Below are 6651 nucleotides of genomic sequence, written 5' to 3'. Positions count from 1 at the left end.
CTGCAAAGTTTATATGACATAACATGAAGGAGTTAAAGTGTCTTAGCATGTTGTTTTAAAACTGGCCACAGTTTTGCTATTGTGATATATTAACTTTACAAAATCACAAAATGCTGGTTTCAAAGTACTGTATGGCTGCATCAAAAGCAAACACAGTTAATAATGAGTAGTTTCAGCCCTTCTCATGTTGTTACATTCAAAAGAAAGAAGTACCAGGATGCCTAAACTTGGATCACCAGTGTCAGTTGTCAATCTGTGCATCTGCGCATAAAGCGTATGAAATTGAATGTAGTTAAAATGCAGGAATGCAGGCAAGAGATATTCAAAATACCTGATGCAAAAGTAAGTGCTGGTGTGTGCACACATTTATCATTACCCAGACAGCAGATTTGGACACTCTGGAAGACTCTCTGGCCCTGTTTATAAATGAGGCCAGAGTGCCATTTGGGAGAACTTGAAACACCAACAGCAAAGCAGAGGGCAATCCGTTAACAATCACTTCTTTAATATGCTTCTCACTCTGCCATCCTCAATCAAAACAAATGACCTGAGCGGCATGAGACACCAGGGTGAGCAACTCTGATCTTGTTTTGCTGGAAGAAGAGATGTGACAGATTTTTAGATGCTGAAATTGTTTGAAATGCTAATGAACTCAAACATGAGGGGAACACCAATAAACATCCACGAGTTTATGTGCAGAGTTGCATGCACGCAAAAACGAAGACATGCAAAAACACACGCACAGAGCTCACAGTGTACAGTGTGTGATGGATGGTCAGTATTGTGTACACCACTGTGAGACTGCAGTGACTCCAGAAAGCAGGGCTCCAACTTCTTCTGTCTCCTTCCCACTGCAGCTGAGCCCTACTCTTCGACTTACAGGAAAGGTTGCTCATTTGAGCTGTGTTTGGCACAGTTAGAAGGCTCACCCAGGGTCATGAGCAAGGGCAAGAAGAATTGTGTGATTCATAGCCATTGGGGTATGACAGTTCTGCTACTGAAGCATGCACCTACCTTGGTATCAGACCTTGGTATTAAAGGAAGAGCTCAACGACAAATTAAAACTCTTGATTTACTGGCCGATCCGTGTTACGACCATCACCTGTACAAGCACCTCGAATGAGATGCCTCTGAAAAGGAGCTAGTCATTCTCTGAGTGACAGGATGAGGAATTTGCAATTTCGGAGGACCTTGGCATCCAGCCACTTCTTCTCCACACTGACATAAGCCAGATGAAGTGGTCTGAGCTCCAAATAGGGACACCCCCTGGTGGAGGGAGACAACATTGTTTAGGGATTATAGGATCTGCTGGTCCTCCTCACTGAAGCCCTGACCCGGATAATTGGCCAGAAAATGGACGAATACATATTTTCAGTCATCTGTACGACATTTTTTCAAGAATCAGCCCAACAATATTCAGAATTACTGACTCTCCGTAGCTTTGGCTGCACCAAGTAAGATTTTACAAATGTCATTTGAGCCAAAATTATTGAACACCCAGAAAACCAATTTAGTTTTAATTTCCTCTGTACTCTTTTTTTTTACTGGTTTACCAATATTTGAATCAAAATGTAATGACAATTGGGGATGTACTCAGACGTGATCAAATCACGCCCACACAGTCCTGCAATCCTGCTGCAGCAGATCAGCCGAGAAATCTGAACGTTGCATTTTTTTAGCCACAACCATTTATTGTTATTGATAAATGCGTAGGATTTTAAATCAAATTTCTAAGGGCTTTGAGTACAACTAAAGCAACTGAAAAAAGTCTGTGTTCTCGCTAATTTTAGGTATTTTACCCTTCATGTCCCTTCAGTGCCGTTGGCAGATTATTAGCGTTGCGTTCATAGCATATGAAGTGTAATCATGTAGCAATTGAGCCAAATGTAATAGCCACATATACATGCATATTTAATAGCTTGAAGCATTAACACTTTGACCTGCTCCATTTCCAGTGGATCAGTACTGCCTAGGGCGCCAGTGAGTGCTACAAGTCCTGTGCTATGCATATTTATCGTCTATCTCGACCGCCTCTCTACAGCTTCTCTAGAGTACAAGTTCTGCACGTCCTTCTTGTTGCTCTGCATAATCCTAGCAGCTCTCAAAACATAAATGTGATTTATCATTATTATCTTGTCTTATTATCCTGTGACATCCCATGTTCACTGTGAGAGTGATCATATGAAAATCAAAAGATACATTTTGTGATGAGTCTAATGTACGTAACTGCCTTTGAATGTAATAACTGAGACAATGACATATTAAGCGTTATGACTCTGGATGTAACTGAATTACAGCAGTGGCTTACAACATAGTGCCAGGTTGCAGGATACTGATATGACACAGTCTAATCTAAGACTATAAATTGTTGCATTTTCGTTTCATTAATGGGTTGATAGGAAATTGTCTCCACTGACACAAAAGCTACGCAGTGAGACAAAGATATATTTTACCTTTCAGCATGGAGTCATTTAGCAGTGAGAGTTAAAGAGAGACGGAGGAGTTTTTTTTTTGTTTTTTTTTTGAAAATAACATAAAATGAGCCTCTCATCTAAAAGAAACAAGAAACATCTTGTTCTTCTAGCACCATAATTAGTATGTTACACTAACACACCCATCCATAATAACATGGTAACATGCTAACTTGGGGGCAAACAAAACTGGGATGAGGGAATAATGAGGTACATCATTCTCACCACGATGACTCCTGTCTATTGCTGCTTTGTGTGAGAATAGATCCACTAATTTTCCCACTCTCTTCCTTCAGTATCATGCAGATAAACATCTGTTTTTGACAGATATATTGGATTCTTAATTCAAACTGGAGAGGATCATTAGAGATTTAATGGAGCACAGCAGACTTCTGCGATCTTAATCGAAGGAGGCTGATTCAGTCCCAACAGCAAAAAATTAGTGGGAGGTGCTGAACCAGCGTTAGATTAGGTCGCAGTTTTTGACCCAACTCCATACAAATTGCCAAAAACTTGCCACAATGAAGAAACACAAGTTTTGGAAGGATAGAATTTTCCTCATTTTGCCAAGCTCGCCTGCAAACATCTCAGAATACCCAGTTCGTCTCATAGTTATGTTGCAGAATTGTTTACTTGCTATCACTACTGGAGCCCAAAGCCTTTTGCCCTGTGCACATAATAACTATAAATCTCTCCTGAAGGACAAAACAGAGTTTCTGTTGGTTTGCTCTGTTTGTTTTTAAATGCTTCTAGGTATGTTGTGGAAATGTAGTAGGTTCCATTGAAAATATGCATTTGTTACAGTGTTGAATACATTTATGGGGGTTATTTTTCTGAATGTGTTTGTCATCTACACTTCACTGAATATTCATAAGTTAACCGTGTGAGTAATTAGGATTCCTTTTGGGACAGGTTGGCGTTCAGCTAAAAGGTTAGTGGGAGGGGTGAGCAATTAGCAGTCACTAGCTTCATTACTCTGAGTGCACTGCATTGTGTGACATTGAATTGTTTAAAATTACTCCATTCAGACACCAAAAACTACAAAGCAGGAAGAAATTATTTAGCTTTAAATCTGCACCCTGTACATTTTGCGGTTGGCTGCAAAATCAAGAGAAATCTTGACAAATGTTCCCGAGCCACTGCTACTTTTCCACTATTTTTTTTACATTTTCATACCCCACATGGTCACATAATGATACTGTGTCCACACTGAGAAAATGAAATGAGAAAATATCTGTCCAGTCTCACACCTTAGTGGCTGGCCTTGTAATTTTGAAAGGGACCAAACATTAAGAGGATTTCAAGGTGACGTTTTCGTTGACCATAAATGGAAAAAAAAGCAATACATCCACCTAGAAAAGCGTGCAGTTATCAAATATCACTCAACTATCTGCTTGTCACATATATGGCATGAACTGTCATTACCAAAATGTCTCACCTGTCACCTGGAAGGGCTCTTGCTGGAAAACTCTGCTCCCATCCCCAGAACAGAAATCACATCACATCAAGAAAAGAAAATCACAGAGCAGCAAGAGGCTGTCAGGAGCTGACAGGGGGGTCAGCGTCATGTCTCGCTGATATGTTTAGTAAAACAAAGGAAGAAAACATTTACTCACACAACTGTTCAGAGAGAGAAGTGGGTGTAGTGACCAAATGTGAGGAACTTTTCACACACTGCAACAAAATGTTTGCGCTGTATAGTGTCACACTGTGCTGTAAAAAGCGTTTGGTTATCCATGAGCCAAAACATCCCTGTGGATTTACCCCCCTCCTGATGAACAAGCGTCAGCACAACAGAGGGAGGTGGGTTTAGCAGGATACCAGTTTATTTTTAATAACATGAAGAGTGAGAATTTCCTAAGAGATTAACTCAGTTTTCTCGGCTCCAGTGTGATTCGTCGCATGTTTGTCAGCAATCCTTTCACTGTATTAGTTGTATTTACACTGTATAGTTATATTTAACTATACAGTATTTATTTTCAGCGAGTCAATGTTGAAAAGCAAGCTTGTTAGAGGATTAGTATAAAAACGATGCATGTGGGGTGCTGGATGAATACAATTAACAATAAAACAGCTATATAGATTCCCATTTGCCCATTGTTCTATCTGTTTTCCATATCTTTGTTATTGTCAATTAATTTCATAAAAACACCAACAATGTGTCTCTCAGCTACAACCCCATTTGTTCCTACTGTAGTCAAAATCTTTGAAAACAGGTCATAAAATAGAGATTATATTCAAATTTTTCAACACGGCTAAATAATTTCCAAGACACTGAACAATACTCAAACAGGAGTAAAGGTGCTATTTTCTGTCACATATCTTGTGTGCTGGTGAGCAGTGATGGCAGCAGCACGGTGAATGTGGGATTTACTCAAAATAAACTGCAATGCTCATGTTCATTGTTGTGAGGGAAGATGTTACCCGGCACAGTATTGTGATTTTTAATTGTGTTTGTCCAACAATGTACTTTTATGGCACTGAGGAATAAGACTTCTCTTTGGCTACATAGACAACACTTGGTAGTGGGATCATTTCATTGTTGCTTTTGGTCTTTTTATGGGATCTGTTTTTGATAAAAGCAGATCGAGATAAGTTGAAAGTATAAATAAAATCAAAATACATTTTAATAGGTTTTTGAGTTTTTTCTTTCTGTCCATTTTTCTTTCTAAACAGCAGCATGATGGTCCGTTAGGCCAACAGAGTTCGGGTTATGGCGCCTAAATACTTTGGCTCTGTATCGAGTGCTACAGGAAATGGTCTGTACTGATCACACAACCATGTAACATTTATGGCTCAAGATTTGCTGTTGCGTTGTTAAACGTGGGGGTAAAAAAAAGCTTCCTTCCAAGTGCTTTTGTTCCCCCTTACATCCCCCTTTTCACAGCAGAGGTGTTGGGTGAAAAAAAATAAAACCACAGCAGACAGCAGTCTTTCTTTTTCTTCCTGCTACACTGCGTGGATGTCTGCAGGCGTAGAACATCCACACAATCAGACCACAAGTGGTATGACAAGTCAGTGCCACACCAACAGCATAACACAGTGCCTGGGAACAACTTCACATCCTGTCAAACAGTGTGTTGTGCTAACTGAACTCAAAAGGATGAGTAAGGCAGAGACTGGAGCGTTTACTTGATAGCTATCCAAAGTGACACAAAATCTTCCCTCCACAATAGTGTCATTGTGAGGCAGACACACACTAATAACAGTGATCTAAAGGAGGCTGTATGTTGTGTGACACCATCACAGCTTCCCCCGTCATGGATTCATTTGTATCCTCATGACGTTTTTGTCACTCATTATAACTGCAGGAGTTTTATTAGCTGCTCTCAGTTTGCATCTCACCAACAATGATGTTCTTGTGTAAGAATTGCTTATTCCTACACATTTATAGTAACTAAATATATGAATAGCAATAGTTAATGACTAGAAGGAGGGAAGATCACATCATATCTGGAGTAAAGAATAGGTTTAATTTATGGGCTTAATAATGTGGATTTGTTCAAGTATGGCTGCAGTGAAACTGTACAGTTCTTGTGTTGAAACAAGACACTGAAACACTGAAACTGATATCATCTAGCAATTATTAATAAACACCTTATGATTTAGAGTGCTGCAGGAATGAGTCCTCAAACTCTAACCTAAATGAATTTGCATTTTTGTACTTCTGCTTCCCTCAGCTTGAAGTTAATGGGTTTTTTGAATGTGTTTTTGGTTAGTTGACTGAAATCAAGGTCTGTGGTTAACATAAGCCTAAGAGACTTTTGCCTTTTGTTCTACAGCATAAAATATGTCAGTAAATGCCTCAGTCTTGAATTTTTAAGATTTTACATGTCTTAAAAAGACTCTAAGTGGCTAAATTAAACTCAGGAGGTTGCCAGGTTGCAACGTTTCACCAAACATAGAAATGTATCAACTCATTAGTTTGCCATTACAGCCTTTAGTTGTGTGTATTTATAGTATTTTACAGTTGTAGTTTTTTTTAAATTGTGTAGTAGCTTAGAGGCGGTGACGCTAAAGTCATGCAACCGTGGTGTTTTGTGTTTGTAGCCTAACTTTGCATTCTAAAATAGTGTTTATTTGTGAAGATTATCTTGCTGAACAAAACAGTATCACAAACGTACATGATGCCATGGATCTTATTTTCTGCAGTAATCTAAAACTCATTTATCAAGGGAAG

Source organism: Pempheris klunzingeri, chromosome 1, assembly GCF_042242105.1.
Source record: "Pempheris klunzingeri isolate RE-2024b chromosome 1, fPemKlu1.hap1, whole genome shotgun sequence".
NCBI lineage: Eukaryota > Metazoa > Chordata > Actinopteri > Acropomatiformes > Pempheridae > Pempheris > Pempheris klunzingeri.
Note: the sequence above shows the minus strand (reverse complement) of the source record.